Raw genomic sequence first — 21427 nt, 5'->3', positions numbered from 1 at the left:
GTAACTGACACTAGAGCGACAACGCGCTCTGTCCCTTACTTCTTGAATGAATGATTCGTTTGTCAAACGCCTGGAGAAAGGTCTTGAGTCTATAGGGTTTATTCACTGACTTCACCTCGCCGCCATACTGTATAGGTCCCTCGAAGTTATGTTCCCGCCTTCGTTCGCTGCCATACGCTTTTTGGATGAGTATTAACGTCGGAAACATGGAAATTACTTAGATATGCTACATATCACGCAGCACAATAACTTTGAAACACCAAATATACGGCGAACGTAGATGGGTAGAAATCCAGCGAACCGGTAGAATGTAGGAAGGAGTTGCCTCAGGACAGAAGCCGCCGATATTTCGAACAGAGACTGTTCTCAGAAGAAGAACAGTCTCTGTTCGAAATATCGGCGGCTTCTGTCCTGAGGCAACTCCTTCCTAAATATACGGCGAGTGCGATATGGGGAGCGGCTTGGATGGGACCTACACTCTTAAAAAAAAGGGTGTACTTTAACTCCTTTTTTTGCCACATACATAACACCCTTTTGGAGCGTAGAATTACGCTCAAAAGGGTGTCTCCTCACTCCCTCAAAGGAGTAGCATAACACCTTCTGCCTGCCTTACTCTCCAGTAGGGAGAAAGGTGTTATGCTACTCCCTTAAGAGATTGAGGAGACACCCTTTTGAGCGTAATTATACTCTCCAAAAGGGTGTTATATATGTCGCAAAAAAAAGGAGTTAAAGTACACCCTTTTTTTAAGAGTGTACAATATGGCGGCCGATGCAGCACATCTGCCTGCAAGCGGCAGTGGCGGTCTCCTGCGGATGACGTCATGTGAATAAACCCTACAGAGGTAGCTGAACCGCATCTTAGGAACCGCTCCTCCATAGGAAAAAAACTCGGATTAATACAGCGCACCGGTGTAATTATCGCGCTTTGCGTCTTCGAGACTCGTTTTTCTTCTTCCCTTATCTTTTTCTTTTTTTTAGCGGTGTATAACTATCTGTGTGACTTTTTTTTAAAGAAAACCCGATTCCCCCGAATTAATCCTTCCCGAATCAATTTAGGCGCAATCCGTGTTCAAACCGATTGTACTTCCAATTCTAATCGCATATCAAGTTTTACCACGTATCGCACGCATACTTATTAACAATTTGTACGGATGTGTGATGATGTTATTTGAGTGCAATAATAATTGTAAGAAGAGCACATTTGATTCGGCGATAGTCCCTATCAATCGCGAGATTGTTTGACCAACATATGCATGTTAACCGATGGCGGCTTGCTGGACAAAAAAGCGAAACACGTTATAACCCGATAACACCCGAATGTAGCCAGTAGCACCTGATTTCATCCCGATCTGCAGATTTGAAAATGGCACCCAATTCTTCCCACCCGAACCCGGTAAAACCAGTGAACTCGAAAAAAGAAAAGAAAAAAGAAAACAAATACAGCAACAGCAAATAAAGAACAAGAATGAAACCCGTCTACAGTATAACAAGGGTTCCGGTTTTCGGGGTTTTCGGTTTTTATTTTTGGGCGAATAACGGCGTACGTTTTTCGCTGTTCCGATCTGCATCAGCAACTTGCTCAGCACGTGCAACAATTTATATATCTGTCATGTCCTGGAATGTCCCTCTGTATTCGGTGTTTTTCGATTAAAACCGAATCAAGGAAAATTTGCCCGTGTTGTTCGTTGATCTCGGTTCAGAATATTCATCGACGTTGGTGACACCGGGCCTATGAGACTCAAAGCTCGGACTAACATGAACCATGACGAAAAGTAACCATCCCTATACCCCATATTCAACAACAACAACATCAACAACCCCGTGCGTTACTTCGCTTCGGTAGTTACTTTTCGTCACGTAGCCACTGCAGAAGCTGCCGCGGGAGCAGGTGTTGATGAAGGGTGCGGTGTCGGAAGACGGCCGCCGTCGTCCAAGGCACGCAACACCTGTCACGACCAAGTGGGCTGTATGTAGCCTCTCTCTCTCTCTCCCGCGCCTATCTCCGGCAATGTGCGGAAAGCGTTACGAGCCCGGATAGCTCAGTCGGTAGAGCGTTAGGCTTTTAACCTAACGGTCCGGGGTTCGAGTCCCCGTTCGGGCGAGTTTTTTTTTTTTTTCATTTAATAGCAATCTATTGCGATTATTTCTTAATTTATTATTTACAGAAAACCGAATTTACTATACCATGGTTGGCAGTCATCCGCAACGTACAATGCAGCTAAGAGACAGACACTTTCAAAATGTGTAGTTGCTGTTTTATTTAAAGTTGTCTTTTTTTAATCAACTCTGTTCTTTATCCGTTTGTTCCACCCACATCTTTAAAGTTTTTCGGACGTTTCTATACAGGGTGTTCAAAATTAAGCTTTCACTAGCACTTTATAAATAGGCGAACAAAAGAAAACGGGTGCTACTTTTTCTGTTCCTTGAGTAGGAAACAGGTGCTACATAATTAGCAGCACCTGTTTCTTACACGAGTAGCGTAAAGTTATCATCCGGTTTCCTGTCATCGTTGTGTTTGCGTAGCGCTCGTGAAAGCTTAATTTTGAAAACCCTGTATTCTTGTAGCCCGTGCGGCACGTGAAATAATCGATCAATTTCCAACCAACAACGAAACATACTACAGTCAACCCTCGATTTATGAACACCCTCGGTTCCCCGAAAAATCGTTCATAAATCGAGGAATTCATAAATCGAAAATTCAGTTAACTGACTACTATCGAGCAAATGCAACAGTATTTCCGAGTTGGGATTGTGTTTATAATGCCATATATTGTGTAATTTTGCTTTTGAACATGCCTTCTGCTGTGTCAATCTTGTAAATAAGAGATGTCACCACATTCGCACGGGACTGGTCTCGGATTTCCTCCGGGATTTTTAACCTCCGTTTATTAACCTCCGGGTGACAGCGACCACCTTATTCATCAACCGAGGTCAGGAACACTTGGTCGCAGCTTGTACGACCCCAGAAAACCCGTTTGTTGTTCGGATTTCGAGGGGTTAAGAACCGAGGGTGCAATACCTGGAAAACGTTTTGTCCGTTCAGGCGTCATTCATAAGACTACGGAATTATCCCTTTGAAGGTTTCTGTTGACCTCGGAACGATCCGTTCATAAATTGAGGGCAAAAACGCTGGGCAACTCCTAGTTGGTTCCCAGAAATTCCGTTCATTATTCGAATACCGAGGTCCATAAAACGAGGGAAAAATGAATGGAAAAAGTTTGGTTCCCTGTGCTCGTGTTCATAAAACGAGGGAATCCATAAATCGAAGGTTCATAAATCGAGGTTTGACTGTATTTGTTTCAATTACTTTTCTACTCTACCTCGACCGCACGCGTTTCGTGAAAATAAATTGTAAAAGATGGAAAGACGGCGATTAGCAGTCAGTTAGAAATTAAACTGCTAAGGATTTCCCCCCGATTTTCAACTGGAACCTGACGTTCACGACAGCTCACTTCGCTCCAAACCATTATCTTACAGTGCGTAGTCCACAGCCGGCCACCGCTACGAAGAGGAGGACCATGCCGCGGCTGGTGATATCACATCAGGTATAGACGTCACGTTGTGTCACTTGACCTTGCTGGCTGGCTATATCTGTCGCGTCGGCTGCAACAAAGATTGCGCTCCCTGGCTTGCTGCTTCATTTACTTCGAGAGAGCGCTTTGTCTGGAAGCCACGCGTATTGTGGCATGATGAGCGAACGCAAAGAAACAGGGTTCCTTGGGCGTCTTTCTTGGGTCTCTTAGTTTTTTTTTATCAGAGCGTGTCAAAGCTTGAGTATCCAATTTTGGTAATTTTTTGTACTTCAATAACGCGTTTAGAAAAATGTCTTGAGAAAAGCAATATTTTTTCCTGAAGCGACAAAGCGCATTTCCGAATGCTATCCAACAAGGCCAGTCTCGTGAAAATCGGTTCATTATTTACCGAAAGAGACGGCAAAGTTTGTCCCATAGAAAATACATGGGGCCGCCGGAGGTGGTATCCCCTCGCGGGGACAACGCGCATCACAGGCGGCGGTCCTGCCCTCTGGCGTTCAGCACCTCTTGCGGGAAACATGCGCAAACATTGCCTGTAATTCGGTAATGGGCATAAATAGATTTTTCGAGTATTTAAATATAGATACAAAATACTTTGTTGAAAAAGGCATTTAAATAGCCAGCATTGGTACTCTTCAATGTGAGTATTTAAATACAAAATATAAATACAGTGTTTAAATACACCAACTACTACTACTACTGTAAATACTGTGAGGAAGATGTCATCTGGATTAAGAGAAGTAATGATGATCGTAACAACAAATCAACAAGGAGCGATAGTATTTATGTGTTCGAATATCATGGTGATTTCAATATTAGAAATTGATGTTCTGATGCTGGGAACACATAGAAATGACAAATACAAACAAAGCCTCAAAGTGTCTAAGAAATTAATGACGAAAGATGGAAGTCACTGAAAAGGTTAGCCAGCTGTAGGACTCGAACCCACATCTTCTGGATTACCGGATTACCTTCCGGTAATCCAGAAAGTGTGGGTTCGAGTCCTACAGCTGGCTATCCTTTTCGGCGACTTCCGTCTTTCTTTCATCAATATTAGAAGCTTCTCGAAGTCTGCACTTGCTAGTTATCTTTTGTTCGGCACATAGCACCAGATTCGCAAAGGAGAACACCTCTCTACATGAGCCGATCAAGAAAGGATTGTATTAAATTTGACTAAGGTGCTTCGCGCGACAAGGTAGTCGGGTAGTCCCCACCGTTGTCCGCAACAACAGTGAAAAACTCGCCGTCTAAAATGGTTCGTCGCAAGTGCGTGCTTGCGAAAACGCGGCATAACTGCGCGCCTCTCCTAGCTCCGCTTTGCCCTTCTTACCGAAAGGTCCAACGCGGGGTAACTTTAAGATATCAGTCAGTATCTTGCGTATTTAGGAGTTTTTATAAAGTATTGACAAAATAAATACTCAAAAATTGGAAGTGAAATATATTTATAAATAAATTTTTCGAGTCTGTATTTAGATAAAAAATATAAATACATTTATATGTATATGTGTATACATAATTATTAATATTTTAATATAATATTTATAATATGTAGTCCTGACGAAGGCGGAGCTTCTGCCAGAACGTTTGCTTCCCCCTTAACTTTTCACTAGTAAATAAATAACTCCCCCTTTTCCGACTTCTTCCATCTTCGTTGTCTGCCTCAGATTTTGTTAGTACCTATTTAATTTAGCTGTCGCCGGATCCCCTTTCTTCCAGCATAAATTATTTGATTTTAATTACAATGTATTCAAATACTGCACCCATCCCTGCTGTCACGTGACCTGGTGCGGGAGCCAGGCGAGCAATTTCCGAGCGCAGGGTCGAGCCGCCGCGTTTTGACCACCAGAATTTGCCATCAGTGCATCGGAAGAACTCTACGAGAACGATATACGGTAAACGAAGTTATCACATCCAAGCTCAGCGACGTGACCCGTGTCTGAGAAACAGCGCGATTGGCTTATCATATTTTCAGAACCGTTGCGCCTTCGGACCTCCTAACACTCGCTCATAGCAACCTCTTTAGTTTGATCGGAATGTGTTCACGATAACGGCTCTGAAGATATGATAAGCCAATCGCCTTTCTTTGAAGCGATTGACGTCACATTACTAAGCTTTGATTTGGCTTTCTTTACGTTACGTCACTTTTGGAGCGATTCAGCTGGACTTGTGCGCCGATGGAATTTTAATCGGCTGCGGCGTCGTGCCCATCTTACCACCGCTGGCCACGACGGCGAAGGCACGAACACATTCGAGTCAAATGGCGACTCGATCAATTAAATAATAATTGATCAATTCAATATTTATGTCATATAATATTGATGGGATGCGCTTGAAAATGCGATAAACAGGGCCCGGATAGCTCAGCGTTCAGCCCGGATAGGAAACAGCGCAATCAGTACATGGATTACTATTTCTCAATTTAATAGCACGTATGAACCTCTGTAGAGGCAAGTGGTAACTTTGTAGTTAATCAATTAAATAATTAATATCATATCATATTGATGCGAAGCGCTTGAAAATGTGATAAACAGAGCCCGGATCGCTCAGTCGGTAGAGCGTTAGGCTTTTAACCTAACGGTCCGGGGTTCGAGTCCCCGTTCGGGCGTTGTAACTCTTCAGTGGACGTTCCGGAAATATTGGGTCCTCGTTGTTTTACCCAATTTATTCTGAAACAACGCAATCAGTACATGGATTATTTCTCAAGATAATAGCACGTATGAACCTCTTCAGAGGCAAGTGGTAACTTCGTAATTAATCAAATAAATAATTAATATCATATATTGATGCGATGCGCTTGAAAACACGACGAACAGAGCCCGGATAGCTCAGTCGGTAGAGCGTTAGGCTTTTAACCTAACGGTCCGGGGTTCGAGTCCCCGTTCGGGCGATGTAACTCTTTCGTGGACGTTCCAGATATATTGGGTCCTCGTTGTTTTACCGCAATTTGTTCTGAAACAACGCAATCAGTACATGGATTATTTCTCAAGATAATAGCACGTGTGAACCTCTGCAGAGGCAAGTGGTAACTTTGTAATTAATCAATTAAATAATTAATATCATATCATATTGATGCGAAGCGCTTGGAAATATGATAAACAGAGCCCGGATCGCTCAGTCGGTAGAGCGTTAGGCTTTTAACCTAACGGTCCGGGGTTCGAGTCCCCGTTCGGGCGTTGTAACTCTTCAGTGGACGTTCCGGAAATATTGGGTCCTCGTTGTTTTACCCAATTTATTCTGAAACAACGCAATCAGTACATGGATTATTTCTCAAGATAATAGCACGTATGAACCTCTTCAGAGGCAAGTGGTAACTTCGTAATTAATCAAATAAATAATTAATATCATATATTGATGCGATGCGCTTGAAAACACGACGAACAGAGCCCGGATAGCTCAGTCGGTAGAGCGTTAGGCTTTTAACCTAACGGTCCGGGGTTCGAGTCCCCGTTCGGGCGATGTAACTCTTTCGTGGACGTTCCAGATATATTGGGTCCTCGTTGTTTTACCGCAATTTGTTCTGAAACAACGCAATCAGTACATGGATTATTTCTCAAGATAATAGCACGTGTGAACCTCTGCAGAGGCAAGTGGTAACTTTGTAATTAATCAATTAAATAATTAATATCATATCATATTGATGCGATGCGCTTGGAAATGTGATAAACAGAGCCCGGATAGCTCAGTCGGTAGAGCGTTAGGCTTTTAACCTAACGGTCCGGGGTTCGAGTCCCCGTTCGGGCGATGTAACTCTTTCGTGGACGTTCCAGATATATTGGGTCCTCGTTGTTTTACCGCAATTTGTTCTGAAACAGCGCAATCGGTACATGGATTATTCCACAAGATAATAGCACGTACGAACCTCTGTAGAGACATGTGGAAACTTTTTAATTAATCAATTAAATAATTAATATCATATCATATTGATGCGATGCGCTTGGAAATGTGATAAACAGAGCCCGGATAGCTCAGTCGGTAGAGCGTTAGGCTTTTAACCTAACGGTCCGGGGTTCGAGTCCCCGTTCGGGCGATGTAACTCTTTCGTGGACGTTCCAGATATATTGGGTCCTCGTTGTTTTACCGCAATTTGTTCTGAAACAGCGCAATCAGTACATGGATTATTTCTCAAGATAATAGCACGTGTGAACCTCTGCAGAGGCAAGTGGTAACTTTGTAATTAATCAATTAAATAATTAATATCATATCATATTGATGCGATGCGCTTGGAAATGTGATAAACAGAGCCCGGATAGCTCAGTCGGTAGAGCGTTAGGCTTTTAACCTAACGGTCCGGGGTTCGAGTCCCCGTTCGGGCGATGTAACTCTTTCGTGGACGTTCCAGATATATTGGGTCCTCGTTGTTTTACCGCAATTTGTTCTGAAACAACGCAATCAGTACATGGATTATTTCTCAAGATAATAGCACGTGTGAACCTCTGCAGAGGCAAGTGGTAACTTTGTAATTAATCAATTAAATAATTAATATCATATCATATTGATGCGATGCGCTTGGAAATGTGATAAACAGAGCCCGGATAGCTCAGTCGGTAGAGCGTTAGGCTTTTAACCTAACGGTCCGGGGTTCGAGTCCCCGTTCGGGCGATGTAACTCTTTAGTGGACGTTCCAGATATATTGGGTCCTCGTTGTTTTACAGCAATTTGTTCTGAAACAACGCAATCAGTACATGGATTATTTCTCAAGATAATAGCACGTGTGAACCTCTGCAGAGGCAAGTGGTAACTTTGTAATTAATCAATTAAATAATTAATATCATATCATATTGATGCGATGCGCTTGGAAATGTGATAAACAGAGCCCGGATAGCTCAGTCGGTAGAGCGTTAGGCTTTTAACCTAACGGTCCGGGGTTCGAGTCCCCGTTCGGGCGATGTAACTCTTTCGTGGACGTTCCAGATATATTGGGTCCTCGTTGTTTTACCGCAATTTGTTCTGAAACAGCGCAATCGGTACATGGATTATTCCACAAGATAATAGCACGTACGAACCTCTGTAGAGACATGTGGAAACTTTTTAATTAATCAATTAAATAATTAATATCATATCATATGATGCGATGCGCTTGGAAATGTGATAAACAGAGCCCGGATAGCTCAGTCGGTAGAGCGTTAGGCTTTTAACCTAACGGTCCGGGGTTCGAGTCCCCGTTCGGGCGATGTAACTCTTTCGTGGACGTTCCAGATATATTGGGTCCTCGTTGTTTTACCGCAATTTGTTCTGAAACAGCGCAATCGGTACATGGATTATTCCACAAGATAATAGCACGTACGAACCTCTGTAGAGACATGTGGAAACTTTTTAATTAATCAATTAAATAATTAATATCATATCATATTGATGCGATGCGCTTGGAAATGTGATAAACAGAGCCCGGATAGCTCAGTCGGTAGAGCGTTAGGCTTTTAACCTAACGGTCCGGGGTTCGAGTCCCCGTTCGGGCGATGTAACTCTTTCGTGGACGTTCCAGATATATTGGGTCCTCGTTGTTTTACCGCAATTTGTTCTGAAACAGCGCAATCGGTACATGGATTATTCCACAAGATAATAGCACGTACGAACCTCTGTAGAGACATGTGGAAACTTTTTAATTAATCAATTAAATAATTAATATCATATCATATTGATGCGATGCGCTTGGAAATGTGATAAACAGAGCCCGGATAGCTCAGTCGGTAGAGCGTTAGGCTTTTAACCTAACGGTCCGGGGTTCGAGTCCCCGTTCGGGCGATGTAACTCTTTCGTGGACGTTCCAGATATATTGGGTCCTCGTTGTTTTACCGCAATTTGTTCTGAAACAGCGCAATCGGTACATGGATTATTCCACAAGATAATAGCACGTACGAACCTCTGTAGAGACATGTGGAAACTTTTTAATTAATCAATTAAATAATTAATATCATATCATATTGATGCGATGCGCTTGGAAATGTGATAAACAGAGCCCGGATAGCTCAGTCGGTAGAGCGTTAGGCTTTTAACCTAACGGTCCGGGGTTCGAGTCCCCGTTCGGGCGATGTAACTCTTTCGTGGACGTTCCAGATATATTGGGTCCTCGTTGTTTTACCGCAATTTGTTCTGAAACAGCGCCAATCGGTACATGGATTATTCCACATGATAATAGCACGTACGAACCTCTGTAGAGACATGTGGAAACTTTTTAATTAATCAATTAAATAATTAATATCATATCATATTGATGCGATGCGCTTGGAAATGTGATAAACAGAGCCCGGATAGCTCAGTCGGTAGAGCGTTAGGCTTTTAACCTAACGGTTCGAGTCCCCGTTCGGGCGATGTAACTCTTTCGTGGACGTTCCAGATATATTGGGTCCTCGTTGTTTTACCGCAATTTGTTCTGAAACAGCGCCAATCGGTACATGGATTATTCCACATGATAATAGCACGTACGAACCTCTGTAGAGACATGTGGAAACTTTTTAATTAATCAATTAAATAATTAATATCATATCATATTGATGCGATGCGCTTGGAAATGTGATAAACAGAGCCCGGATAGCTCAGTCGGTAGAGCGTTAGGCTTTTAACCTAACGGTTCGAGTCCCCGTTCGGGCGATGTAACTCTTTCGTGGACGTTCCAGATATATTGGGTCCTCGTTGTTTTACCGCAATTTGTTCTGAAACAGCGCAATCGGTACATGGATTATTCCACAAGATAATAGCACGTACGAACCTCTGTAGAGACATGTGGAAACTTTTTAATTAATCAATTAAATAATTAATATCATATCATATTGATGCGATGCGCTTGGAAATGTGATAAACAGAGCCCGGATAGCTCAGTCGGTAGAGCGTTAGGCTTTTAACCTAACGGTTCGAGTCCCCGTTCGGGCGATGTAACTCTTTCGTGGACGTTCCAGATATATTGGGTCCTCGTTGTTTTACCGCAATTTGTTCTGAAACAGCGCAATCAGTACATGAATTATTCCACAAGATAATAGCACGTATGAACCTCTGCTGAGGCAAGTGGTAACTTTGTAATTAATCAATTAAATTATTATGTCATATAATATTGATGCGATGCGCTTGAAAAGGTGATGAACAGAGCCCGGATAGCTCAGTCGGTAGAGCGTTAGGCTTTTAACCTAACGGTTCGAGTCCCCGTTCGGGCGATGTAACTCTTTCGTGGACGTTCCAGATATATTGGGTCCTCGTTGTTTTACCGCAATTTGTTCTGAAACAGCGCAATCAGTACATGAATTATTCCACAAGATAATAGCACGTATGAACCTCTGCTGAGGCAAGTGGTAACTTTGTAATTAATCAATTAAATTATTATGTCATATAATATTGATGCGATGCGCTTGAAAAGGTGATGAACAGAGCCCGGATAGCTCAGTCGGTAGAGCGTTAGGCTTTTAACCTAACGGTCCGGGGTTCGAGTCCCCGTTCGGGCGATGTAACTCTTTCGTGGACGTTCCAGATATATTGGGTCCTCGTTGTTTTACCGCAATTTGTTCTGAAACAGCGCAATCGGTACATGGATTATTCCACAAGATAATAGCACGTACGAACCTCTGTAGAGACATGTGGAAACTTTTTAATTAATCAATTAAATAATTAATATCATATCATATTGATGCGATGCGCTTGGAAATGTGATAAACAGAGCCCGGATAGCTCAGTCGGTAGAGCGTTAGGCTTTTAACCTAACGGTCCGGGGTTCGAGTCCCCGTTCGGGCGATGTAACTCTTTCGTGGACGTTCCAGATATATTGGGTCCTCGTTGTTTTACCGCAATTTGTTCTGAAACAGCGCAATCAGTACATGAATTATTCCACAAGATAATAGCACGTATGAACCTCTGCTGAGGCAAGTGGTAACTTTGTAATTAATCAATTAAATTATTATGTCATATAATATTGATGCGATGCGCTTGAAAAGGTGATGAACAGAGCCCGGATAGCTCAGTCGGTAGAGCGTTAGGCTTTTAACCTAACGGTCCGGGGTTCGAGTCCCCGTTCGGGCGATGTAACTCTTTCGTGGACGTTCCAGATATATTGGGTCCTCGTTGTTTTACCGCAATTTGTTCTGAAACAGCGCAATCGGTACATGGATTATTCCACAAGATAATAGCACGTACGAACCTCTGTAGAGACATGTGGAAACTTTTTAATTAATCAATTAAATAATTAATATCATATCATATTGATGCGATGCGCTTGGAAATGTGATAAACAGAGCCCGGATAGCTCAGTCGGTAGAGCGTTAGGCTTTTAACCTAACGGTCCGGGGTTCGAGTCCCCGTTCGGGCGATGTAACTCTTTCGTGGACGTTCCAGATATATTGGGTCCTCGTTGTTTTACCGCAATTTGTTCTGAAACAGCGCAATCAGTACATGAATTATTCCACAAGATAATAGCACGTATGAACCTCTGCTGAGGCAAGTGGTAACTTTGTAATTAATCAATTAAATTATTATGTCATATAATATTGATACGATGCGCTTGAAAAGGTGATGAACAGAGCCCGGATAGCTCAGTCGGTAGAGCGTTAGGCTTTTAACCTAACGGTCCGGGGTTCGAGTCCCCGTTCGGGCGATGTAACTCTTTCGTGGACGTTCCAGATATATTGGGTCCTCGTTGTTTTACCGCAATTTGTTCTGAAACAGCGCAATCGGTACATGGATTATTCCACAAGATAATAGCACGTACGAACCTCTGTAGAGACATGTGGAAACTTTTTAATTAATCAATTAAATAATTAATATCATATCATATTGATGCGATGCGCTTGGAAATGTAATAAACAGAGCCCGGATAGCTCAGTCGGTAGAGCGTTAGGCTTTTAACCTAACGGTTCGAGTCCCCGTTCGGGCGATGTAACTCTTTCGTGGACGTTCCAGATATATTGGGTCCTCGTTGTTTTACCGCAATTTGTTCTGAAACAGCGCAATCAGTACATGAATTATTCCACAAGATAATAGCACGTATGAACCTCTGCTGAGGCAAGTGGTAACTTTGTAATTAATCAATTAAATTATTATGTCATATAATATTGATGCGATGCGCTTGAAAAGGTGATGAACAGAGCCCGGATAGCTCAGTCGGTAGAGCGTTAGGCTTTTAACCTAACGGTCCGGGGTTCGAGTCCCCGTTCGGGCGATGTAACTCTTTCGTGGACGTTCCAGATATATTGGGTCCTCGTTGTTTTACCGCAATTTGTTCTGAAACAGCGCAATCGGTACATGGATTATTCCACAAGATAATAGCACGTACGAACCTCTGTAGAGACATGTGGAAACTTTTTAATTAATCAATTAAATAATTAATATCATATCATATTGATGCGATGCGCTTGGAAATGTGATAAACAGAGCGCGGATAGCTCAGTCGGTAGAGCGTTAGGCTTTTAACCTAACGGTCCGGGGTTCGAGTCCCCGTTCGGGCGATGTAACTCTTTCGTGGACGTTCCAGATATATTGGGTCCTCGTTGTTTTACCGCAATTTGTTCTGAAACAGCGCAATCAGTACATGAATTATTCCACAAGATAATAGCACGTATGAACCTCTGCTGAGGCAAGTGGTAACTTTGTAATTAATCAATTAAATTATTATGTCATATAATATTGATGCGATGCGCTTGAAAAGGTGATGAACAGAGCCCGGATAGCTCAGTCGGTAGAGCGTTAGGCTTTTAACCTAACGGTCCGGGGTTCGAGTCCCCGTTCGGGCGATGTAACTCTTTCGTGGACGTTCCAGATATATTGGGTCCTCGTTGTTTTACCGCAATTTGTTCTGAAACAGCGCAATCGGTACATGGATTATTCCACAAGATAATAGCACGTATGAACCTCTGCTGAGGCAAGTGGTAACTTTGTAATTAATCAATTAAATTATTATGTCATATAATATTGATGCGATGCGCTTGAAAATGCCATAAACAGAGCCCGGATAGCTCAGTCGGTAGAGCGTTAGGCTTTTAACCTAACGGTCCGGGGTTCGAGTCCCTGTTCGGGCGATGTAACTCTTTAGTGGACGTTCCAGAAGTATTGGTCCTCGTTGTTTCACCGCAATTTGTTCTGATACAGCGCAATCGGTACATGGATTATTCCACAAGATAATAGCACGTATGAACCTCTGCTGAGGCAAGTGGTAACTTTGTAATTAATCAATTAAATTATTATGTCATATAATATTGATGCGATGCGCTTGAAAATGCCATAAACAGAGCCCGGATAGCTCAGTCGGTAGAGCGTTAGGCTTTTAACCTAACGGTCCGGGGTTCGAGTCCCCGTTCGGGCGATGTAACTCTTTAGTGGACGTTCCAGAAGTATTGGGTCCTCGTTGTTTCACCGCAATTTGTTCTGATACAGCGCAATCGGTACATGGATTATTCCACAAGATAATAGCACGTATGAACCTCTGCTGAGGCAAGTGGTAACTTTGTAATTAATCAATTAAATAATTATGTCATATAATATTGATGCGATGCGCTTGAAAATGCCACAAACAGAGCCCGGATAGCTCAGTCGGTAGAGCGTTAGGCTTTTAACCTAACGGTCCGGGGTTCGAGTCCCCGTTCGGGCGATGTAACTCTTTCGTGGACGTTCCAGATATATTGGGTCCTCGTTGTTTTACCGCAATTTGTTCTGAAACAGCGCAATCGGTACATGGATTATTCCACAAGATAATAGCACGTATGAACCTCTGCTGAGGCAAGTGGTAACTTTGTAATTAATCAATTAAATTATTATGTCATATAATATTGATGCGATGCGCTTGAAAATGCCATAAACAGAGCCCGGATAGCTCAGTCGGTAGAGCGTTAGGCTTTTAACCTAACGGTCCGGGGTTCGAGTCCCTGTTCGGGCGATGTAACTCTTTAGTGGACGTTCCAGAAGTATTGGTCCTCGTTGTTTCACCGCAATTTGTTCTGATACAGCGCAATCGGTACATGGATTATTCCACAAGATAATAGCACGTATGAACCTCTGCTGAGGCAAGTGGTAACTTTGTAATTAATCAATTAAATTATTATGTCATATAATATTGATGCGATGCGCTTGAAAATGCCATAAACAGAGCCCGGATAGCTCAGTCGGTAGAGCGTTAGGCTTTTAACCTAACGGTCCGGGGTTCGAGTCCCCGTTCGGGCGATGTAACTCTTTAGTGGACGTTCCAGAAGTATTGGGTCCTCGTTGTTTCACCGCAATTTGTTCTGATACAGCGCAATCGGTACATGGATTATTCCACAAGATAATAGCACGTATGAACCTCTGCTGAGGCAAGTGGTAACTTTGTAATTAATCAATTAAATAATTATGTCATATAATATTGATGCGATGCGCTTGAAAATGCCGTAAACAGAGCCCGGATAGCTCAGTCGGTAGAGCGTTAGGCTTTTAACCTAACGGTCCGGGGTTCGAGTCCCCGTTCGGGCGATGTTACTCTTTAGTGGACGTTCCAGAAATATTGGGTCCTCGTTGTTTTACCCAATTTGTTCTGAAACAACGCAATCAGTACATGGATTATTTCTCAAGATAATAGCACGTATGAACCTCTGCAGAGGCAAGTGGTAACTTTGTAATGAATCAATTAAATAATTAATATCATATCATATTGATGCGACGCGCTTGAAAATGTGGTAAACAGAGCCCGGATAGCTCAGTCGGTAGAGCGTTAGGCTTTTAACCTAACGGTTCGAGTCCCCGTTCGGGCGATGTAACTCTTTAGTGGACGTTCCAGAAATATTGGGACCTCGTTGTTTTACCGCAATTTGTTCTGAAACAGCGCAATCAGTACATGGATTATTTCTCAAAATAATAGCACGTATGAACCTCTGCAGAGGCAAGTGGAAACATTGTAATTAATCAATTAAATAATTAATATCATATCATATTGATGCGATGCGCTTGAAAATTTGATAAACAGAGCCCGGATAGCTCAGTCGGTAGAGCGTTAGGCTTTTAACCTAACGGTTCGAGTCCCCGTTCGGGCGATGTAACTCTTTAGTGGACGTTCCAGAAATATTGGGACCTCGTTGTTTTACCGCAATTTGTTCTGAAACAGCGCAATGAGTACATGGATTATTTCTCAAGATAATAGCACGTATGAACCTCTGCAGAGGCAATTGGTAACATTTTAATTAATCAATTAAATTATTATGTCATACAATACTGATGCGATGCGCTTGAAAATGTGATAAACAGAGCCCGGATAGCTCAGTCGGTAGAGCGTTAGGCTTTTAACCTAACGGTCCGGGGTTCGAGTCCCCGTTCGGGCGATGTAACTCTTTAGTGGAGGTTCCAGAAATATTGGGTCCTCGTTGTTTTACCGCAATTTGTTCTGAAACAGCGCAATCAGTACATGGATTATTTCTCAAAATAATAGCACGTATGAACCTCTGCAGAGGCAAGTGGAAACATTGTAATTAATCAATTAAATAATTAATATCATATCATATTGATGCGATGCGCTTGAAAATTTGATAAACAGAGCCCGGATAGCTCAGTCGGTAGAGCGTTAGGCTTTTAACCTAACGGTTCGAGTCCCCGTTCGGGCGATGTAACTCTTTAGTGGACGTTCCAGAAATATTGGGACCTCGTTGTTTTACCGCAATTTGTTCTGAAACAGCGCAATGAGTACATGGATTATTTCTCAAGATAATAGCACGTATGAACCTCTGCAGAGGCAATTGGTAACATTTTAATTAATCAATTAAATTATTATGTCATACAATACTGATGCGATGCGCTTGAAAATGTGATAAACAGAGCCCGGATAGCTCAGTCGGTAGAGCGTTAGGCTTTTAACCTAACGGTCCGGGGTTCGAGTCCCCGTTCGGGCGATGTAACTCTTTAGTGGAGGTTCCAGAAATATTGGGTCCTCGTTGTTTTACCGCAATTTGTTCTGAAACAGCGCAATCAGTACATGGATTATTTCTCAAAATAATAGCACGTATGAACCTCTGCAGAGGCAAGTGGAAACATTGTAATTAATCAATTAAATAATTAATATCATATCATATTGATGCGATGCGCTTGAAAATTTGATAAACAGAGCCCGGATAGCTCAGTCGGTAGAGCGTTAGGCTTTTAACCTAACGGTTCGAGTCCCCGTTCGGGCGATGTAACTCTTTAGTGGAGGTTCCAGAAATATTGGGTCCTCGTTGTTTTACCGCAATTTGTTCTGAAACAGCGCAATCAGTACATGGATTATTTCTCAAAATAATAGCACGTATGAACCTCTGCAGAGGCAAGTGGAAACATTGTAATTAATCAATTAAATAATTAATATCATATCATATTGATGCGATGCGCTTGAAAATTTGATAAACAGAGCCCGGATAGCTCAGTCGGTAGAGCGTTAGGCTTTTAACCTAACGGTTCGAGTCCCCGTTCGGGCGATGTAACTCTTTAGTGGACGTTCCAGAAATATTGGGTCCTCGTTGTTTTACCGCAATTTGTTCTGAAACAGCGCAATCAGTACATGGATTATTTCTCAAAATAATAGCACGTATGAACCTCTGCAGAGGCAAGTGGAAACATTGTAATTAATCAATTAAATAATTAATATCATATCATATTGATGCGATGCGCTTGAAAATTTGATAAACAGAGCCCGGATAGCTCAGTCGGTAGAGCGTTAGGCTTTTAACCTAACGGTTCGAGTCCCCGTTCGGGCGATGTAACTCTTTAGTGGACGTTCCAGAAATATTGGGTCCTCGTTGTTTTACCGCAATTTGTTCTGAAACAGCGCAATCAGTACATGGATTATTTCTCAAAATAATAGCACGTATGAACCTCTGCAGAGGCAAGTGGAAACATTGTAATTAATCAATTAAATAATTAATATCATATCATATTGATGCGATGCGCTTGAAAATTTGATAAACAGAGCCCGGATAGCTCAGTCGGTAGAGCGTTAGGCTTTTAACCTAACGGTTCGAGTCCCCGTTCGGGCGATGTAACTCTTTAGTGGACGTTCCAGAAATATTGGGTCCTCGTTGTTTTACCGCAATTTGTTCTGAAACAGCGCAATCAGTACATGGATTATTTCTCAAAATAATAGCACGTATGAACCTCTGCAGAGGCAAGTGGAAACATTGTAATTAATCAATTAAATAATTAATATCATATCATATTGATGCGATGCGCTTGAAAATTTGATAAACAGAGCCCGGATAGCTCAGTCGGTAGAGCGTTAGGCTTTTAACCTAACGGTTCGAGTCCCCGTTCGGGCGATGTAACTCTTTAGTGGACGTTCCAGCAATATTGGGTCCTCGTTGTTTTACCGCAATTTGTTCTGAAACAGCGCAATCAGTACACGGATTATTTCTCAAGATAATAGCACGTATGAACCTCTGCAGAGGCAAGTGGTAACTTTGTAATTAATCAACTAAATAATTATGTCATATAATATTGACGCGATGCGCTTGAAAAGGCGATAAAGAGAGCCCGGATAGTGGACGTTGCAGAAATATTGGGTCCTCGTCCCTATGTGACAACGAAGTTATTAATGAAACAAATAGGAAAGTAAATGCGGGCGGAAGGTTACGGGATCTGCGATGTCAACAATGTTCTGGTGGGAGTGAGTTGCACTCGATTTCGGAGAGCGGGTATGAAAGAGTGTCTGAAGGACTCGGTGCGAGAAAAAGTAGGCACACTTCATGACTGTGATCGGAGCGATGAGAAATAAACCGGACGCCGAATGATTAGTACCGGTTCCCCAAGGAACAATGAACGCGTTCCAACGGGCCCAAATTGCCGTGTGTTTGGGGTGGGGGGAGTGGGGTTGTCAGAAATCCCTGATTTTTCGTCAAATGTCGTCTATTGACCGTATATTAATCGTGCTCTGACGGGACTGCTGCCCCGCAGAACCTCCCTCGAATACAGTACACGTCGTCCCTCACGCAAACAAAATGATCCGGAATCTATACGTGTTTCTCACGCGTCGTTCCGTATCAGTGAACGATACCCGGAGAAAATAACAGGGCGACATGCAACGGCTCTTCCGCCGCAGTGCCTTTGTACCTCGCCGCTTCCTTCGACCCCCGTATTTATTTATTTTATTTTTTTGTCTCGATTTTTTTTCCTGACTTACGTTTAGTGATGCCCCCGTTGCCAAAATGATGTCACCGTGTCTCCCTACTACACTCTTAGAAATGAACTTCACCACATAGCACACTCCTAGCCAACCATCATGCGGAATGATAAGGTTCTCGCGCCTGATTTGTTGAAAACGGGAGGAGGAGCCTATTCTGTGTCGTGCATAATGCGCACAAAATAGGCTCCGCCTCCGGTTTTCAACGAATCAGAGGCGAGAACGTTGTCACTCGGGATGATGGTTGGCTAGGAGTGTGCTATGGGGTGAAGTTCATTTTTAAGAGTTTACACTTTAAAAAACAGAGCTTCACCGCATAGCGCGCTGTGCGCCAATCATTGCCGCGAACGATAGGGTTTGAACGCTTTTGATTCGAGCAGAGAAGGAGGCGTACGCCTTTTTGTGGCAATTTGGGTATATGGTAATTGCCACAAGAAGGCGTACGCCTCCCTCTCTCCTCGAATCAGAAGCGATAAGCGTATCGTTAGCGGCAATGATTGGCGCACTACCTGCTATGCGGTGAAGTTCGGTTTTTTAGAGTGCATGCTGCCACGCCATGCTACACTCTAAAAACAGAACCACTGAAAAAAAGGACCACTATAAAAATAGAAGAAGAAGACAGAAAAAAAGAAGAGAAAACAGAACCACGTACACACACAAAAAAAAAAAAGAAAGAAAGAAAACAGTTTACGGAATGCACGGGGTGATGACGTTATCATTCCTGATTTCCTGAAAACAGGAGGCGTACGCCCCTTTTGTGGCATTATGCAGTTATGATAATTGCCACACAAAGGCGTACGCCCACTGTCTTGAACGAATCGGAAGTGACAGCGTTATCGTTTCGTAACTTCTACAGTTACCACGTAGGTCAACATGGCGTCTGATAGAGGGTGCAAACGGGTGGTAAAATCCATTACCATACATCCAAATTGCTACAAAAAGACGTACGCCCCCCCCCCCGTTTGCCGAATCAGAGTGGTAACCCTATCATTCGCGGCAGAGAGTGATAGGTAGCGGGTATAACTTTGCAACCTTTTATGGGCACAACACACTCTCAGAAAAAAAGGGTGGAGCAGTTATACCTTTCAGAAGGTAATATTTGTCGCATATGTTGTGCCTAAAAGGTTGCAAAGCTCTACCTGCTACCTCACTCTCTCCCACGAATGATAGGGTCACCACTTCAGATTCGGTTTGCGAGGGGGGCGTACGCCTTTTTGTAGCAATTTGCATATATGATAATTGCTTTAACCACACTTTTACACCCTTTGTCAGACGCTATGTCGACCTAAGTGGTAGCTGTAGAAGTTACCACCTTTTCGCATCATTTTTTTCTGAGGGGGCATATGCGACAAATATTACCTCCTAAAAGGTGTAACTGCTTCACCCTTCTTTCTAAGAGTGCACCTCTAGACAGTTGACCCAGTGCAGTAGGTTCCTTGAGGTCGTGCTGGCGCGACCACTGGCTCCCTCGAATAACACAGATCGAGAATCACTGTACTAGGCTATAGCGTCTCGAAGAAGAGAAGGACAAGACAGCCCATCTGGTCGAAGTTATCGTCAGAGCAGGTAAAAAAAAAAGAAATAAAAAAGAAGAGCGCGCCCATTGTTTTGCGCTGCTTCTGGTTCTTCCGTCAAAGTAAAAAGTCAACACAAAAAAAACACGGACAATAGGGAGCAACAAACACGTGACCCGCACGCGACCCGCCTCGCGCTCGAGATAACGGAGTCATTTTTTTTTCTCTCTCCACTTTTTTTCTTCATTATTTGTTTCTCTAGAAAAATAAAATAAAACAAAATCAACCTTTTGTAGAGGCCCGCAGAGGTTCATCAGAAGCTGCATGACCGGTGGTAGCTTCGAGTTGCGACTTTTTAAAGAGGCATTGTTCCTAATTTTTCTGCAACAAGGAGACACAGGAAGAAGTCATCTATTTATCATTTCTCTTCTTTCTTTTTTTTTTCGCTATCTTTTCGGTCGATCTTTTTTAGCCGAAAACAATAGTTGAAGCCGGTGTCGCTTATTTTCTCTTATGTCTTCGTGCCGCCCCTCCGAGGACGTCGCCGTTCTCAAATGAACCGCAGGCGCTTCTTTCTTTTGGAGCTACCTCAGCTTAAAAAGGTGGATCTTGTTCCGGGCTGTGGCGGTAATCTTTTTGTGTCCTCACCTGTTTTTTTTTTTTGGTGGCACGGAGCAGGGAGATAATATATGGGTGTTTTGTTTCGTAAGGTAGTCGGCTTTGTCACTATTGGAGCACCATATGTGGCGCTGTGCTTTTTCCTGGCTCGATAGAATGGCAGAATAGACCTCTACCTGTTTGTAAACAAATGACGTCATAATATTCGACAGCGCCACGAGTTTGGTAGAGTTGAGCTACGTTCAATGCTAGTGGCGAACAAGGTCGCGGCCGAAAGCCACGGTCTTGAGGGGATTACGATGGTCTCTGAAAAGGACGCGACCTACGGTCCTACTTTTCTTTCAATAGGAGGCAGCGAACAATTACCCATTCGTGGAACCCAGCTCTTTCCTTCCAATCTGTTTTGGTTTCGGTGTGTCTACCAACGGCATGATGACGTTTCTCGGGTAGAGGTTTATTGCAGTGAAAACAGCAAAACAGCAAAATCGTATACTGTAAGAAAAAAAGGACTACTTTTACTCCTTTTGGGGACTAAATGCATTGCCACAAAAAAATATAGTATCTTTCGGGAGTAAATGCATTGCCATAAAAATATAGTCTCGTTCGGGAGTAAATGCATGGGAGTAAATGAATGTCACAGAGTGGAGATTGCATTTAACGTGCTGTTGTAAGAGTCCGAGGTACAT

At 42.9% G+C, this 21427-nt stretch overlaps 43 non-coding genes across 43 annotated transcripts; all 43 read left to right on the top strand.

Annotated features, from left to right (window-relative positions):
* Positions 1-2028: 2028 nt before the first annotated feature.
* Trnak-uuu (transfer RNA lysine (anticodon UUU)) lies at positions 2029-2101 on the top strand. The gene has a single exon. It is a non-coding gene; the product is annotated as a tRNA-Lys (tRNA).
* A 3964-nt stretch (positions 2102-6065) lies between these two features.
* Trnak-uuu (transfer RNA lysine (anticodon UUU)) lies at positions 6066-6138 on the top strand. Its single transcript has one exon. It is a non-coding gene; the product is annotated as a tRNA-Lys (tRNA).
* A 209-nt stretch (positions 6139-6347) lies between these two features.
* On the top strand, positions 6348-6420 carry Trnak-uuu (transfer RNA lysine (anticodon UUU)). The gene has a single exon. It is a non-coding gene; the product is annotated as a tRNA-Lys (tRNA).
* Positions 6421-6633: 213 nt separating this feature from the next.
* On the top strand, positions 6634-6706 carry Trnak-uuu (transfer RNA lysine (anticodon UUU)). Its single transcript has one exon. It is a non-coding gene; the product is annotated as a tRNA-Lys (tRNA).
* A 209-nt stretch (positions 6707-6915) lies between these two features.
* Trnak-uuu (transfer RNA lysine (anticodon UUU)) lies at positions 6916-6988 on the top strand. The gene has a single exon. It is a non-coding gene; the product is annotated as a tRNA-Lys (tRNA).
* A 213-nt stretch (positions 6989-7201) lies between these two features.
* Trnak-uuu (transfer RNA lysine (anticodon UUU)) lies at positions 7202-7274 on the top strand. The gene has a single exon. It is a non-coding gene; the product is annotated as a tRNA-Lys (tRNA).
* Positions 7275-7487: 213 nt separating this feature from the next.
* Trnak-uuu (transfer RNA lysine (anticodon UUU)) lies at positions 7488-7560 on the top strand. Its single transcript has one exon. It is a non-coding gene; the product is annotated as a tRNA-Lys (tRNA).
* Positions 7561-7773: 213 nt separating this feature from the next.
* Trnak-uuu (transfer RNA lysine (anticodon UUU)) lies at positions 7774-7846 on the top strand. The gene has a single exon. It is a non-coding gene; the product is annotated as a tRNA-Lys (tRNA).
* Positions 7847-8059: 213 nt separating this feature from the next.
* Trnak-uuu (transfer RNA lysine (anticodon UUU)) lies at positions 8060-8132 on the top strand. The gene has a single exon. It is a non-coding gene; the product is annotated as a tRNA-Lys (tRNA).
* A 213-nt stretch (positions 8133-8345) lies between these two features.
* Positions 8346-8418, top strand: Trnak-uuu (transfer RNA lysine (anticodon UUU)). The gene has a single exon. It is a non-coding gene; the product is annotated as a tRNA-Lys (tRNA).
* A 212-nt stretch (positions 8419-8630) lies between these two features.
* Trnak-uuu (transfer RNA lysine (anticodon UUU)) lies at positions 8631-8703 on the top strand. Its single transcript has one exon. It is a non-coding gene; the product is annotated as a tRNA-Lys (tRNA).
* Positions 8704-8916: 213 nt separating this feature from the next.
* Positions 8917-8989, top strand: Trnak-uuu (transfer RNA lysine (anticodon UUU)). Its single transcript has one exon. It is a non-coding gene; the product is annotated as a tRNA-Lys (tRNA).
* A 213-nt stretch (positions 8990-9202) lies between these two features.
* On the top strand, positions 9203-9275 carry Trnak-uuu (transfer RNA lysine (anticodon UUU)). The gene has a single exon. It is a non-coding gene; the product is annotated as a tRNA-Lys (tRNA).
* A 213-nt stretch (positions 9276-9488) lies between these two features.
* Trnak-uuu (transfer RNA lysine (anticodon UUU)) lies at positions 9489-9561 on the top strand. Its single transcript has one exon. It is a non-coding gene; the product is annotated as a tRNA-Lys (tRNA).
* Positions 9562-9775: 214 nt separating this feature from the next.
* Positions 9776-9841, top strand: Trnak-uuu (transfer RNA lysine (anticodon UUU)). Its single transcript has one exon. It is a non-coding gene; the product is annotated as a tRNA-Lys (tRNA).
* Positions 9842-10055: 214 nt separating this feature from the next.
* On the top strand, positions 10056-10121 carry Trnak-uuu (transfer RNA lysine (anticodon UUU)). Its single transcript has one exon. It is a non-coding gene; the product is annotated as a tRNA-Lys (tRNA).
* Positions 10122-10334: 213 nt separating this feature from the next.
* On the top strand, positions 10335-10400 carry Trnak-uuu (transfer RNA lysine (anticodon UUU)). The gene has a single exon. It is a non-coding gene; the product is annotated as a tRNA-Lys (tRNA).
* Positions 10401-10612: 212 nt separating this feature from the next.
* On the top strand, positions 10613-10678 carry Trnak-uuu (transfer RNA lysine (anticodon UUU)). Its single transcript has one exon. It is a non-coding gene; the product is annotated as a tRNA-Lys (tRNA).
* A 212-nt stretch (positions 10679-10890) lies between these two features.
* On the top strand, positions 10891-10963 carry Trnak-uuu (transfer RNA lysine (anticodon UUU)). Its single transcript has one exon. It is a non-coding gene; the product is annotated as a tRNA-Lys (tRNA).
* A 213-nt stretch (positions 10964-11176) lies between these two features.
* On the top strand, positions 11177-11249 carry Trnak-uuu (transfer RNA lysine (anticodon UUU)). The gene has a single exon. It is a non-coding gene; the product is annotated as a tRNA-Lys (tRNA).
* A 212-nt stretch (positions 11250-11461) lies between these two features.
* Trnak-uuu (transfer RNA lysine (anticodon UUU)) lies at positions 11462-11534 on the top strand. The gene has a single exon. It is a non-coding gene; the product is annotated as a tRNA-Lys (tRNA).
* A 213-nt stretch (positions 11535-11747) lies between these two features.
* Trnak-uuu (transfer RNA lysine (anticodon UUU)) lies at positions 11748-11820 on the top strand. The gene has a single exon. It is a non-coding gene; the product is annotated as a tRNA-Lys (tRNA).
* Positions 11821-12032: 212 nt separating this feature from the next.
* On the top strand, positions 12033-12105 carry Trnak-uuu (transfer RNA lysine (anticodon UUU)). The gene has a single exon. It is a non-coding gene; the product is annotated as a tRNA-Lys (tRNA).
* A 213-nt stretch (positions 12106-12318) lies between these two features.
* Trnak-uuu (transfer RNA lysine (anticodon UUU)) lies at positions 12319-12384 on the top strand. Its single transcript has one exon. It is a non-coding gene; the product is annotated as a tRNA-Lys (tRNA).
* A 212-nt stretch (positions 12385-12596) lies between these two features.
* On the top strand, positions 12597-12669 carry Trnak-uuu (transfer RNA lysine (anticodon UUU)). The gene has a single exon. It is a non-coding gene; the product is annotated as a tRNA-Lys (tRNA).
* A 213-nt stretch (positions 12670-12882) lies between these two features.
* Trnak-uuu (transfer RNA lysine (anticodon UUU)) lies at positions 12883-12955 on the top strand. The gene has a single exon. It is a non-coding gene; the product is annotated as a tRNA-Lys (tRNA).
* A 212-nt stretch (positions 12956-13167) lies between these two features.
* Positions 13168-13240, top strand: Trnak-uuu (transfer RNA lysine (anticodon UUU)). The gene has a single exon. It is a non-coding gene; the product is annotated as a tRNA-Lys (tRNA).
* A 212-nt stretch (positions 13241-13452) lies between these two features.
* Positions 13453-13525, top strand: Trnak-uuu (transfer RNA lysine (anticodon UUU)). The gene has a single exon. It is a non-coding gene; the product is annotated as a tRNA-Lys (tRNA).
* Positions 13526-13736: 211 nt separating this feature from the next.
* Trnak-uuu (transfer RNA lysine (anticodon UUU)) lies at positions 13737-13809 on the top strand. Its single transcript has one exon. It is a non-coding gene; the product is annotated as a tRNA-Lys (tRNA).
* Positions 13810-14021: 212 nt separating this feature from the next.
* Trnak-uuu (transfer RNA lysine (anticodon UUU)) lies at positions 14022-14094 on the top strand. The gene has a single exon. It is a non-coding gene; the product is annotated as a tRNA-Lys (tRNA).
* Positions 14095-14306: 212 nt separating this feature from the next.
* Positions 14307-14379, top strand: Trnak-uuu (transfer RNA lysine (anticodon UUU)). The gene has a single exon. It is a non-coding gene; the product is annotated as a tRNA-Lys (tRNA).
* A 211-nt stretch (positions 14380-14590) lies between these two features.
* Trnak-uuu (transfer RNA lysine (anticodon UUU)) lies at positions 14591-14663 on the top strand. The gene has a single exon. It is a non-coding gene; the product is annotated as a tRNA-Lys (tRNA).
* Positions 14664-14875: 212 nt separating this feature from the next.
* On the top strand, positions 14876-14948 carry Trnak-uuu (transfer RNA lysine (anticodon UUU)). Its single transcript has one exon. It is a non-coding gene; the product is annotated as a tRNA-Lys (tRNA).
* Positions 14949-15160: 212 nt separating this feature from the next.
* Positions 15161-15226, top strand: Trnak-uuu (transfer RNA lysine (anticodon UUU)). Its single transcript has one exon. It is a non-coding gene; the product is annotated as a tRNA-Lys (tRNA).
* Positions 15227-15439: 213 nt separating this feature from the next.
* On the top strand, positions 15440-15505 carry Trnak-uuu (transfer RNA lysine (anticodon UUU)). The gene has a single exon. It is a non-coding gene; the product is annotated as a tRNA-Lys (tRNA).
* Positions 15506-15717: 212 nt separating this feature from the next.
* Trnak-uuu (transfer RNA lysine (anticodon UUU)) lies at positions 15718-15790 on the top strand. The gene has a single exon. It is a non-coding gene; the product is annotated as a tRNA-Lys (tRNA).
* Positions 15791-16003: 213 nt separating this feature from the next.
* Positions 16004-16069, top strand: Trnak-uuu (transfer RNA lysine (anticodon UUU)). Its single transcript has one exon. It is a non-coding gene; the product is annotated as a tRNA-Lys (tRNA).
* Positions 16070-16281: 212 nt separating this feature from the next.
* On the top strand, positions 16282-16354 carry Trnak-uuu (transfer RNA lysine (anticodon UUU)). Its single transcript has one exon. It is a non-coding gene; the product is annotated as a tRNA-Lys (tRNA).
* A 213-nt stretch (positions 16355-16567) lies between these two features.
* On the top strand, positions 16568-16633 carry Trnak-uuu (transfer RNA lysine (anticodon UUU)). The gene has a single exon. It is a non-coding gene; the product is annotated as a tRNA-Lys (tRNA).
* Positions 16634-16846: 213 nt separating this feature from the next.
* On the top strand, positions 16847-16912 carry Trnak-uuu (transfer RNA lysine (anticodon UUU)). The gene has a single exon. It is a non-coding gene; the product is annotated as a tRNA-Lys (tRNA).
* Positions 16913-17125: 213 nt separating this feature from the next.
* Positions 17126-17191, top strand: Trnak-uuu (transfer RNA lysine (anticodon UUU)). Its single transcript has one exon. It is a non-coding gene; the product is annotated as a tRNA-Lys (tRNA).
* Positions 17192-17404: 213 nt separating this feature from the next.
* Positions 17405-17470, top strand: Trnak-uuu (transfer RNA lysine (anticodon UUU)). Its single transcript has one exon. It is a non-coding gene; the product is annotated as a tRNA-Lys (tRNA).
* Positions 17471-17683: 213 nt separating this feature from the next.
* Positions 17684-17749, top strand: Trnak-uuu (transfer RNA lysine (anticodon UUU)). Its single transcript has one exon. It is a non-coding gene; the product is annotated as a tRNA-Lys (tRNA).
* Positions 17750-21427: the final 3678 nt, after the last annotated feature.

The sequence above is a fragment of the Ornithodoros turicata genome, chromosome 1, assembly GCF_037126465.1.
Source record: "Ornithodoros turicata isolate Travis chromosome 1, ASM3712646v1, whole genome shotgun sequence".
Lineage (NCBI taxonomy): Eukaryota > Metazoa > Arthropoda > Arachnida > Ixodida > Argasidae > Ornithodoros > Ornithodoros turicata.
This window is presented reverse-complemented; position numbering and strand designations above follow the sequence as displayed.